Here is a 13,640-nt window from a genome sequence, read left to right as displayed (position 1 = left end):
GACACGTTCACAAGTAAGCACGTTTCTTGGCATGTTTTGTCATCAGAGGGACCGAATGTCGCAACACAGACGTCCCTGACACCCTCAGCTTCACATCCTGCGGACACTGTATCATTATCAGTTCCTGCCACTCATTCTGGCTCCCTCCTTGAATACATTCGGATGCAGTTCGGTTGTAGCAGGGGGGTCAGATCTCAGGATACAGAACAATGACAGATCAAAATGAAAGCTGGGTATTGCAGTAACAGATAAAACTAGACTTAAGTAGAAAACAAAAATAAAGACAGTCTTTACAGAGTGCATTAAACCCCTCAAACCTGAGTCTAAAGACTGACACAAGGTCCAAAATAATAAAGTCACCAGGTTAAGCTACATGACCCCCAGTGAGAAGTAAGATTTTTGTTAAGAAACCTTGTTAAACTACTGAACATGAAACTAAAAAGTCAAAGAATTTGAACTTCGTATTTTTATCTAAAAAAATAAAAAATGTAAAAGATAGTTCTGAGTATAAGGATTGGATTCAACTCAGATAAAATGACTACTGTTTAGCCACTCAATTCATTAATATCCACCTAAGTGATTTAACCTACAAAGAAGGTGAGTGAAGTAAATACCTGATGTAAACCAGTGTTGAGTAACAGCCTCCTGCCCAGTCAGATGATGAACTCTGGGTATCTCGCTTTGGCTAAAGAAAAGGAAAGACATAGACAAAGTTAGGATTATCTTTATCCATCCAACAATTACTACCACTCACATATTTCATTACAGATAAAAACACAATAACCATACCGTCCAGCAATGTCAACATTTTAAGCAAATTTATGACAAATCCTGACATACTGTATTTGCTCTAAAAATTGGTTGCTAATCCTATTTAAGCACTATAGGAGAATCACTTACGACTCTCAAAATGCACATTTCTCAATTGTCACTCAAAGGAATAATTAAACATTCTTTATAAAGTGTCTTTACAGATGTAACCACAGAACTGACCTTCTTACTGAAATCTTGCAGAGTAAATATGAAGCCACAGTCAGTAGCTGGTTAGCCTACCTTAGCACAACGACTAGAAACAGATTTAAACAGCTAACCTGGCTCTATATCCACATTTTAGCACCTATAAAGTGCATTAATTAACGCACGCACGCACGCACACACGCACACACACACACACACACACACACACACACACACACACACACACACACACACACACACACACACACACACACACACACACACACACACACACACAAAAGGTGTGTGAAAGTGTGAAAACAACAAGTTGCTGTTGCATCTTTAGACAGTATTCGGACCCTACGTGTGTGATTCTTAATCATGTCCAATCAACTAAATTTGCCACAGATAGACTTCATCAATATTAAAAGACATCTTGATGATAATCAAAGCAAACACCTGAGCTCAATTTGGAGCACCATAGCAAAGGATTTGAGCACTTATTTAGATGACAAATAATTTGTTTTTTTTTTTTTATGTATTTGCAAATATGCTTTTGTTCTGATTGTAATGTACATTTAATCGATTTTGAACAAAATCTATAACAAAATAAGTTAAAGGGGTTTGAATACCATGCCACTGTCTGACTTTCAGACTCTTTTGTCTTTTGACTGTTTGGTTTTGTGTCTGCAAATTTGCACTGAAGCCTGAGCTTCCTTTTAATGATCTTTTACCTGGTATAGAAATTCAATAAATAAGGTTAAGTAAAAAAAAAAGGTCACTTATCCACAGACAAATTGAAGAATTCTCTCAACTTCAATTACTGTTTTCTAAGAAAATATTCAGAACCCCTGTTACACACCTAAATCATCTGAGGTCAGGTGCTGCACATATCTTAGTAGAGGACACTGGATTTCTCTGCAGCAACATGTTTAAACTCACTTTAGGCATTACGCTGTGACATGCAGAAGTCTCAGGCTGCTGTCATTCAGTACAAAATGCTGATACACAGAAGGGGTGGTGGGTGGGGGCGTGTTCTTGTGAGATCCCAGTCAGATATCCTGTTTTAAAAAGCCCCACAATGCCATAAAAGGGCATTTCAGCTATCTGCCTACTCCCAGCTATGATTCATCTGGGAGCTGTGTATCCTGTATATACGGACAGTTTGTCTGGCATAAGAAAAGATAAGAGGGGAATCATCTAAAGCCTGTTCAAGTATGTATGTCACTGATGCTACAAATCTCTTCAGTGGTTGTCTACAATATTATTATTAAAACAACATTAGTAGCAAATTGAGGAACAAAAAGACAATGCCACTTCAATCTTCCAGACTTTCAGCTTCATTAGTTAAACTCATAAATAGATAAATCCAGTTTCAAAACACAAAGTCTGGCTACTTCAGAGGTTTCCCGCTCCACCCTGACTAAAAGCGGAAGTGCTGATTCACAACAGTAATTACTGCAGTTACAAGAAACAACGAGGTTCACAGCAGCCAATCACAGCTGGTCCAAAAAAACCCTCCTTAATAGTTAATATGGCACATGAATGCATCTAATTTGGGGGGGAACAGCCATGATGTCAGGAGAGTTTGCAATGCATTCCATTTGAAGTGGGAATATAAAAAAATATATATATATATATATATATATATAGATATATAGATATATAGATAGATAGATAGATAGATAGATAGATAGATAGATAGAGATATATAGATATATATAGATATATATATATATAGATATAAAATATATAGATAGATATAAAATATATAGATAGATAGATATAAGATAGATAGATATAAGATAGATAGATAGATACACATACACACACATATATACATACACACATAAATAAAAACATGACTACATTCTCCAAAAGACTGCCCAGAGACCCAGCTTTAAGCTACAATTAAGAGGGTGTGCAATGCAGGTTAACAAAACTGCAGCTCTCTCCCTTTCTCTTGGATCCACCTGGACTCAACAGCTGCTAAGTACTACCAGCTACAGTTCCAGCAGGCACACAGAACTTCTCTCTACAGCAGCGACACAACGTCCTGCTAGCACCAGCAGCTCTGACACAAAGTTTTCAGCTTAATTCACAAGCAGAAGGAACAAGAAGCAAGTATGCATGGTTTGGTACATCTGCTAAGGAAACAAAACTGTTTCCTCCATCCACCTTATCTCATTGGACAGTGCACAGCAGGATGGTGCTGGTCAACACTGGAAGCACAACTTTCCAACTTGGCATCAGTTAAGGAGCCACCAGCACCATTTTCCTCAAAGACTAGTAATGTTGAACTGGGCCGAGTCAGTACACAGCATAGCACAGCACGGCTAAGCAAGTCATATTTTGAGCAAAACAACAAGTCACTGCCATGGCTGAGCAGGTCTGCTTTAGAACTGCAGTGTTGCCAACATCTACTACTTTTAATATTCCGAAATCCTCGACTTCTCTTTGCTGTTCAATGATAATTTAGGTTGTATTTATCAAGTTCATTTTTAATCAGAGCTCCAAATTCACGGTTAAGTATAATGATTATTAGACTAAATCACTAAAGGATCCATCTTTCCCTTCTACAAGTATGTGGCTCCCGAGGCGATCTAATGTAAATAAGATCTTATTATTTAATACAATTAATGATCATCCATGATAATTCAGATAATTCATGAATTATCATTGATAGCCATGTTTTAGATAAATAACCTATACATTTTACATAATGCCCACACACAAAAGGCAAGGCCCTTTGTAGTAGATCATTGCCTTCGATATCTGAGTGTGTTTATTTCTGGGTAGATTAAGCAGCAAAAGACCTTGCAAAGCAATTCAGTGCTATTTAAACATTGTTATTGCTATTCATTAAACATAACTCTCAAGTGACAGCAGTCAACGGCCATCCTAGGGCCAAACATCCTGTCTATCTCCAGCAGCCAGATACTGTACTGTCAGCCTCTATCTCATATCCTTCAGGCTGGACCAGATTCTGTTTTTAACAGTTGGTGGAACTGTCCACCAGCTACTAGAGCAATACTACAATAACATATCCTCTTATATAAGAACAACCACTTTTTCTTTCACACCAAGTTTTTTGGGCTGATAAACTCAGTATTGATCGTACTGCAGATCCAGTCTCTATTGCAAACATCAGCCAATGACTGAAACTTGTTACTGCATGTCAAAACAACCTATTCAGTTCACTGTAAACATATAAATAAGATAATGATCATTTATAGACATGTGCTCATGGTGAGGACCAATCAACTGAAAGTCATCACACAACATTTTTTTTACTCTTTTTGGCCCCTGTGGGTGTGACTGAAATGCGCATCATGATTTTACATTTAATAAGAGAAAAACTATAAACTGATGACCCTGTATAATTGACTGATAACTGTCCAGTCTTTCATTGGAGCAGAACCAAAATATCCTGCAGCACCAAAACTGTCAAGGACTTTACTGTAACTGTGGCAGAGTTATCAATATTTCACAGACATGATGCAAGTGTGGCCAATGTACTGCCACACGTGACAGCCACGTCCAGCTGATTTACAAATATGTCATATAAGTCAGGAGGACGCTTCACAGATCACTTCTAATATACATCATCAAGGTGCAGCTCGGCAGGAAGAGCAGTTGTCCACTGATCAGAGGGTTGGTAATTCAATCCCTGGCACCTACAGTCTACATGCTGAAGTGTCTTTGGCCAAAATACTGAACCCACAAAGTTTCCACGGTGGTTGTTCCATCAGTGAGTCAGTGTGCATATGAATGGTGCAGGTGACGCCTAGCATGCTAGCCTCTGCTACATGTAAATGAATTTATGTGTGGATGGGTGAATGCCAGTAGACAAGTTTGCCATGTTTTGCCAGTTCTGATATCTCTGCTGGCATCCTGCTACAACAGCGCCTTGGCCCTAATGATAATACTAATAATAATAATGATAATAATAATGATTTTTATTATTATAATCAAAATCAGAAATTCCTTTATTAGTCCCGCAAACAGGGAAATTTGTGCATCACAATAATATTGCTTTCAGGTATGGCAACATTGAAATGGGAGATACATTCGTTGCGAAGAGGCAAAGGCTTCTTATAGCTCAGCTGCTGAAGAATTCAGTGATTCAAAACATTAAAATAGTTTTAATCATGTGTCTGTAACGTTAACTTTATGCATAGTAATTTGAATCAGTGTGTTAATACAGTGTAATGGCATGTTTCACGATATCCAGAGACCAAAGCAAGGCTGCACGAAAAATCGTAAAAAAATCGCGATCTCGATTCACACATACACGTGATCTCATTTCCACACATGGCGATTCTGAAGCATTTTATATCTCGAGCTGAATCACAAACAAATGCTCCTATTTTCTTCCCGGATTTTTTGAAGTGCGCCCAAACGCAGCACTGCCGCTGCCTCCTCCCTCAACCTGTGGTAAAGCGTCTTTACAACACGTGATTCAGTGGCGGAATTGAGTGTTTGGAAGGAGTGAATGAGAAGCCGTTTTTAGACAGGGCAGCAAGCCGCCAATCTGCCCGTCCTTTGGCGGCTAGGTCCGCGGTTTTAGACAGAGGCCGGCAAATTGAGGGTCTGTTTTGGTCCGCCGATCCGCCTCGCCTGCTTGATGGGCAACTGGACAGCCGCTGAGATCCGGGAGATGCTAGCGTCTCCTGGATCTCTAGCTGTATGGTTGTGTTAGCTTGTTGTTGTAGCGCAAGCTAGGAGCGGTCGCTACTTTCAAATTAAAAGCACCCCGCTAAGAACCCAGTTCTAAACTCCAATGGGGTGCAATGTAAAGCTCTTATTTTGAAGACAAATTCGTTGTCAATTGTTCACAGGCCGACTTCGGGCTTCATGTCACGTCATATCTTTACGCCGACCCCAGAAGCGGCTTTTGGAAAAGGAGGAATAGTACGCCTCCGTTTTAGAAAGCCGATCACAGCAGCTTTCACATATCACCTAGCCAAGGATATGGCCACAATAAACACTGTACAACATGAGGGATTAAAGGATGCCCTCTCATCTTGGAGACTAATTTTTTTTTTTACTTTTGTAAAAATCATTTCTCATCCAATGATAGAACTTCAACAAAACAAAGAAAACATTGCTTTGGCAGTATGCCTCTGCCATACTACAATGTATTTTTTTTGTTTTGCTCAAGTTCATCAGTGCAATAAACATTTTGTGAAAAAAATCGTGCCAGAGAATCGTGATCTCAATTAAGCAAATAAATTGTGATTCACATTTTTTCCAGAATTGTGCAGCCCTAGACCAAAGTATCTTAAAACTGGTCCACAGTACCTATAGGTAGTGAATCACCAGAAGTGGAAGTACGCTACTTTGCTTAAGAATTAATACCACAACAGCATAATATTCAATTGTGGAAATCCTGCATTTAACATTCCTCGTAAAGAAAACCTTTGTTAAGTAACATAGAAAAATAAATCATTTCAGTCCGTGGAAACACACACCATAGCTTTTGGATGCTTACTTTCGGTTTTGTAACTTAAAATAACAACTGTCTTGTCATTTGACCAACAGTATACAAGGGTAGAGAGTATGGTAAGCAGAAGTTAAGCAAGCTGTGGTGGAGTCCACGAGTTCACAGTGCTGCAGAGAAAATACAGATCTTGCAACCAATGAGCCTCACTGCTTTTTCCCAGCTGCACTCAGACATCCTGTGTGATCTTGGCCTTAACCAGCCCTGCTGCCTGCACTGCTGCAGCACAATGTGAAAAAAACTATACAGACACACTGTCACTGCACACACAGCACAATGATCAACAAGTAAATTAACCTTTGTTAGGCAGTTCTTCTGATTCCAACAGAGATTGGACCAATAAAAATTTTATTGAAATATAATCAATACTTAGTACAAAGACAATGTTTAACCTAAACTTAATAGATTTTAAATATATGCTTGTATACATGTTTCAGTTTTATCACACAACACAGTGTCACAGATATTGCAGGTTTTGAGGGAGAGTTCAGTTGGAATGCTGACCGCAAAAAGGTTTGCCAGAACTGTAAGTTGTCTGTGAACTGAATGTTCATTTCACTACCATATAGTTCTCTCAAATAGGGCTGACCAGAATAACATTTGGAAGGAACTCTCTTCACAGATGTGTCACAACTGCACCCAGAGTGCAGTTCCTAAAAATAAATTTGACAGTAACAAAGTATTGACATTAGTCCTCATAGTGCTCATTACTTGGAACACCTAAATCAAATTGAGCCATATGTTAACAGTATTAGCTGCAGCTGTGTTTACCCTGTTGTGATGCTGTCAAAACAACCTGATGGGCTTGCCTCTGTGGCTTACTGGTCTAAAACAAAAACACTAAGATCCCCACTCTGAATCCTTCCACCAGTGGAATCCATGTTGTCTTTTGAGCTAAAAATCCTCTGCATTGATGTTTGGAATATTCAATGTACTTTCAATGTCAAGGCAGCAGCCCATCTGTATTTTAGCTGCTGCAGGACTAGAGCTCTTCAGTGAACTTCCCCCACGGAAAACAGCATCCTTCCTCACAAGTTAGAGCCCCACAGGGTAAGCTACTAAATAACGGCAATTATCTATCTGTAAATACAAGGAATCTGTCTGTCTGTCTGTGTGTGTGAGTGTGTGTGTGTGTGTGTGTGTGTGTGTGTGTCTGTTCGTCAAATATCTCTGCGGATCAGGATCACACTGACCCGAGACTTTCAACATGGCTGCTGCGTGGTTCAGTGGTGTGCATCTAAGCATTTGTTTGGACTGCAATGATACCGTGAATAAATTATTTCATAAATGCTTTACAAATTCCGGCGAGCATTGTCCACCGGAGCCACCACAGTCACGTGCGCACTAGAGCCAATCACTGCACACCGTGGCCACGTGCGCACCACAGCCAATCACTGCAGAGCTCAAGCCCACGACATACCTGAAGAATCAAGCGGATTTATACCTGCAGCGGCACGAGCTGGACCGGGATTTTGCCGGCGGTTCTGTCCCGTTCTGTGCATCTAAACTGACTGTTGTGGATTAATGAGATTAAACGAGTCTGGACCGAGTCTGTTCGGGTCTGAGGAGATCCGGAGACGCGCGGACAACAAAGTGGAATCGGAATCTGTGGATGTTCATGTGTAGCTAGCCACTAGCTACACGGCCCACCTCCCGAGTCGACGGACCGGACGCATCGGCACGTCCAAAACCGGACTTAGGGTAAATATTGTCCGCCAGGCTTTTTCGCGAACATTGCCGTCACGTTTGCTTTGTGTCTGGTGCAGGAAGAAACGGTAAAAACGGGCTTTTGTCACGAAAGTGTCCAAGCAGCAAGTTTGGTTGTTGAGGAACAGGAAGTTGTGGGAGGGACCTAGGCGGATGATTGACAGGCAACGACGGTCAGTGTGTAGACAGCGATATTGAGAGTTGAGAGATTTGTGACATTTAGCGTGTTTGGAGTGTGTAGTTAGTGTGTTATGTAGTGTTTGGTGTAGTGTGTTTAGTGTGTAGTGGAGTTGGTTTTTTGTTTAATGAGTCAGAATAATGAGGAGAAGCTGAATGTGGAGCAGGCAGTGCAGCTCTTCATTCAGCTGGAAGGAGCTCAGGCAGACCTGAGCATTGCCTGCATTTAAATGTAAATAGTTACATATAACTTTGTACATTTTTTAAATGTATGCACAAATTTAGCAAACAACAATTTATATTTGCATTATAAGTAAAAGAAAAAAATGGTTTGTTAAACATATTTGTGGTTTTCACAGTAAAAAAATCTAACTTTTTCTACTAGGATTTCATGTTTTTTTTTTTTTATTTTAGGTCCATTGTGTTAATACAGTATGTCAAAATGAAAAAAGAACTGTACAGTCACACATGTGAGGTTGTGCTGAAAATAATGACACCAAGTAAATAGCTTTTAAGATGAAATATAATGGCAAAATCAAAAATAGTCAAAAACAGCCAATTATACCCTGGAATATCGGATTTCACAACAAACCTAAATATCCCTGGTGTCCCTCCTTCAAACACAGCCTCATTTGGCCATCCATGAAAAAGCTGCTTAACCTCCCACTTTTTTTTATAGGAATACACTTTTCTTACGGGTACTGCACTAGTGTTATGTAATTTAGAGCTTTCCACAACGCATGATGGGACAGAACCTTAATGACAACATGTAACATCATCCATAGGACTTTAAACAGTCAGTAGATACATGTGCTGATATTTTAATGCTAATAGGATAATTACCATATTGATGTTGAATAATGACCAAAAATGTGTTTTGTACATTACAGTAACCGTTGACCACCAAAAACAGTGCATCCAAGTGGACATTTGCGTCAAATTTGATAAAATCCCCTTAAGGCCCCTGATGCCATGATGAAGTCATGATGTCTCAGTGACGTTGACCACCAAAGTCTAATCCCTTCCTCATTAAGTACAAATGAACATTTGTGCAGAAATAAATTCCCTCAAGGCATTCCTGTGATATCCCCTTCACGAGAATGGGAGGGACAGATGGACGGATGGAAGGACGGGTTGAAGGACGGGCAGACAACCTGAAAACATAATGCCTACAGCCACAGCTAACGCCACTACTTAGGCATAATTGCTGACCAATCAGATCCTTTAGCAGCTGTAATGTAATAAATGGATCACAACTACAGTGGGAGAACACAGTTATGTTTAGAATTGTGTTTATCATTAACTCTTGTGTTTCTCACATTGCTCTTATGCAGCAGACTTAATTGATAATCAAAATAATTGTCGGTTCAAGTTCTACTTGGAACAAAAAGCAACTGCATCAATTTCCCTATCTTAGCACTATAAACAGAAGCCGGTAGATCACCCATCACTTGAACAGTCACATCATTAACAGTACAATGGTGACCTATCAAAGAAGTGTAACAAAAGCTTTGAATATGAAGACAATGAAAATGTACCATTTGTTCTTATAACATATACTAGTAGTTATAGGCATTTACACCTTTTAAAATTACATCCTAAGCAGGGTTCCTTAAGAAATTGTTACAATATATATTTTCCAGTCAATAAAACCTGTGCTGCACAGGGTTCTCACACACACACACACACACACACACACACTAACAACCAGCTACCTAGCTAGCAACACCTGAAAGAAATACACCAGGAGTAATGATATTTGTTGTATATATTATCTCTGTATATATCATTAATAAATTGTGAATTAAGTAAGGAATAATGCCCGACGAGGTGTCCATAATCAGGAATTAATGGATGACGAGGAGGCCTTAGAACCAGTCCATTAACTCCTGATTATGGACACCTCGAAGGGCATTATGCCGCTTATACCATGGTCACTTGCCAAAGAAAAGAAATTAAGACCATTAATTTATATTTTCATGCGTTTTACAATCAAGATATGAAGTTTTTCACAAGCCATCCCTGGTAACACCTGAGGGTTTGACTAATACCTGGAACAATCATTACCCTCCCGTAAGGTTTTTATGCAACGGAAATGTTGTTCACTACTCCAGTAAACAGGACAGACCTTAGATATGACTAACATTGCGTACGGTTGACAAACTGTAAATAGATTTGACAGTATGTTAACAACAAGACTAGCTAGCTAACCAGTCATGTCATCGTCCCCAAATCAATATCAAGATTTTCACGAACAAATGGTTGGCCGTGTGTAACGTTACTGTGGACACAGTCTGAAGTAGAGAGTTGAACAGCGTTCCCGTTGCTATGGTTACTCATTTTAGAAACAGGCTGATACACCAGCTAGCGCATTAATTTAGAATGGTGAACAGACAATTTGACTGGAACTACTTAGTAGGTGTCCATATATCAGGGGTTAATGGACACCCTCCAGACAATCAGAATCGAGTATTACCCCAGACAATTCAAATAAGGTAAACAAAAATGCTAACAATAGATACATAGCCAATTGACTTGCACATTTTGTTTTGGAAAAGGCCATATTTTCTGAGTTCTGGTATTGGGCTATTGAGTTCTGGTATTGGGCTGGTTTTATTAGCCATTAGGCAGGATCTCATTTGCCAACTGGCTTGTTTTGTCACACAGACCTGGCAACACTGGTACTGAAGTAGAACCAAAAGTAACATTTACAGCATCTATACCATACTGAATCGTGTTTCTTTACACCATACCGTTTTTATTTGCCTTTTCTTAGCTCAGCTTCCTCAGTAGAGCTCACCAGGTAGCTTTGTTTTATGCTCCTGAGGCTGAATACAGCTAGGTTACTGACATGGGGTGCATAAACCAGGAGGTTTTTTTTTTTTTTTTTTGCCCTTTATGGTTTTATTGATAGGACAGCTTAGAGATGACAGGAAACGTGAAGAGAGAAATGGGGGGGTGACACGCAGCAAAGGGCCAGAGGTCGGACTCGGACCCCGGGCCACTGCATTAAGGACCAGACCTCTGCACATGGGACGCCTGCTCTACCAACTGAGCTAATGGGTGCCCCAGCAAAAACTTGCTTAACCCAGGGATATATATTGAGGGTGACTCTGCTGGGTGAGAGAGTTAGAAGTTGCTGTCAGAGCGACAGTGGAAATTAGATTTCAGTGGTGAACTAATGAGCGCCACAGCCACTTGCCTTTCACCAACACTAAAGAGACACTGGCACAAAATCAGATTTACACATTGCTAACCCCTCACCATGGTATCCAAAGACATTAAAATATAGCAACGATGTCCCTTTTTTAATTTATGAAAAACTTCAGCTGCATTGTGCACATGTAGGCCCTATACAATTAATGTCTTAAGCACGTGTGTCCAGCAACCCTGTCTGTATTTTAAGATGCTATAAAAATGATGATAAAACTTTGAAAAATAAATAATCTAATTTGTCATATAAAGAACCTGTCTAAAAAGAGTCTTTAGAAGCGCTGACACTCTCACATCACAAGACAGCCTCTCCTCAGACGGGAGAACTGTATCGGCTTCAACTCTCCTCCTGTGCTTAGCAACGGTGGTAATACTTTGTAAGGCCCCTGATGCCATGATGAAGCCATGATGTCTCAGTGACTTTGACCACCAAAGTCTAATCCCTTCCTCATTAAGTACAAATGAACATTTGTGCAGAAATAAATTCCCTCAAGGCATTCCTTGAATTTGAGTTAGTTTGGTCTGTACTGATGGGGCGGCAATAGCTCAATCCATAGGGACTTGGCATGGGGACTTGAAGGTCGCTGGCTCAAGTCCCACTTGGACCAAAAAAGTATGATGTGTACTAGTAGTTGGAGAATGCTAGTTCACATCCTGGGCATTGCCGAGGTGCCCTTGAGCAAGGCACCAACCCCTGACACGGCTTGCTGGGCGCCTTAGCATGTCTAGCAGCCCCTTCACTCATCTCCTCTACACTGCATGTGAGTGGAAAAAAGAATTTCCCTTTGCGGGATTACAAATAGTATATACAATAAAAAATGATCAGTTGGACTTGTCTGAGTTGCTCTTTGTTCTTTTTCTCAATAACACAGCTATATCTAAAGATCAGATGACATATACATATACTAGATATACTACATCACCTACCTTCTGCTTCAGCCCCAGTATTTCATTTAAGGGTGTAACGGTTACCGGTGTCACGGTAAACCGCGGTAAAATTCCTGACGGTGAAGGTAATCATTTAAGTTTTAATTAGGGTTTACTTACTCATTTGTGCGACCATCACCCTCAACCAGCAAATGCAAGGTAAGCTAACCTTAAACTCGGGTGCATGATGTATGTGTATGTCGGATTTTCTCTGTCAAATTTGCTGCTGTCACTAATGTAAACTGACCAGATAGTGGTATAACTGAACAAAGTTGATCCGTGATTTGGCACGTTATCTGAACCGCTTATTAATAGTAGATTTAACTTTTTAAAGTCGACCTAATAATTCCCCAAATATTGATGCAGAGCTGCAGTGAGGAGGATTTGACACACACACACATCTATTTAAAAAAAAATCTTGGTGAAATGATTTCAATTTATCATTGTATCAGTGTTTTGCAACATTTTGAAGACATTTTAAAAATACCGCGGTATAACGATAACTGCGATCATTTTGGTCAATATCACCGCAGTATGACATTTTCATACCGTTACATCCCTAATTTCATTACTGGTCTCAAATCTGTAAAACTTACATATGGAAAGTATACAAATCAGTCAAGACTTTAAGAACAGCTTTGAACTTCATTTAATTTACTTGTTTGAATTTTGCATGACTTTATATTTTTTCTCACTACATTTCAGATGGAAATACTGTACATTAAGATAATGGAGGTCGTTTTTGTTATTGCTACTTTTCCTGTCCACATCCTCTAAATTAGGAACTGGTAAACATTTAGCATGGCAACATGAAGCCCAGTCTGTATAGCTTTGCTGCCAACAGCCCTGCAGAGGAATTCAAATCTGAATTCCTTTGGAATCCCAGCATCAGAACATAGAGACAGAGAGAAAGAGAGATAGAAGAAAGAAGAGAGGCTTTATACAGCCTCTTGTCAGTGGCAGCCAGCATAAAGAACTAAATTTAGCCAATTCCGAGCTAAACACAGGAATGTGAAGACGGAGAAATACTGTTGTGGAGGGAAGATAACATCTCATCTACAATTTGAGATGGCTTTCAACTCCAAGTAAGTCAACTAAGAACAAGGCTGTTTGGAATATGCTGTATGTATGCCATTTCCTGTTTCCATTTAAATTT

At 39.7% G+C, this 13,640-nt stretch overlaps 1 protein-coding gene across 1 annotated transcript in view; it reads right to left on the bottom strand.

Annotated features, from left to right (window-relative positions):
• The window catches only part of tln1 (talin 1), a 115,060-nt gene that overhangs the window by 88,382 nt on the left and 13,038 nt on the right, over positions 1-13,640 (bottom strand). Inside the window, exon 2 of the mRNA XM_030435216.1 lies at positions 615-685. The gene's annotated coding sequence lies outside the window, so the exon portion shown is untranslated. The remainder of the gene's footprint in view (positions 1-614; positions 686-13,640) is intronic.

Source organism: Sparus aurata, chromosome 12, assembly GCF_900880675.1.
Source record: "Sparus aurata chromosome 12, fSpaAur1.1, whole genome shotgun sequence".
Lineage (NCBI taxonomy): Eukaryota > Metazoa > Chordata > Actinopteri > Spariformes > Sparidae > Sparus > Sparus aurata.
This window is presented reverse-complemented; position numbering and strand designations above follow the sequence as displayed.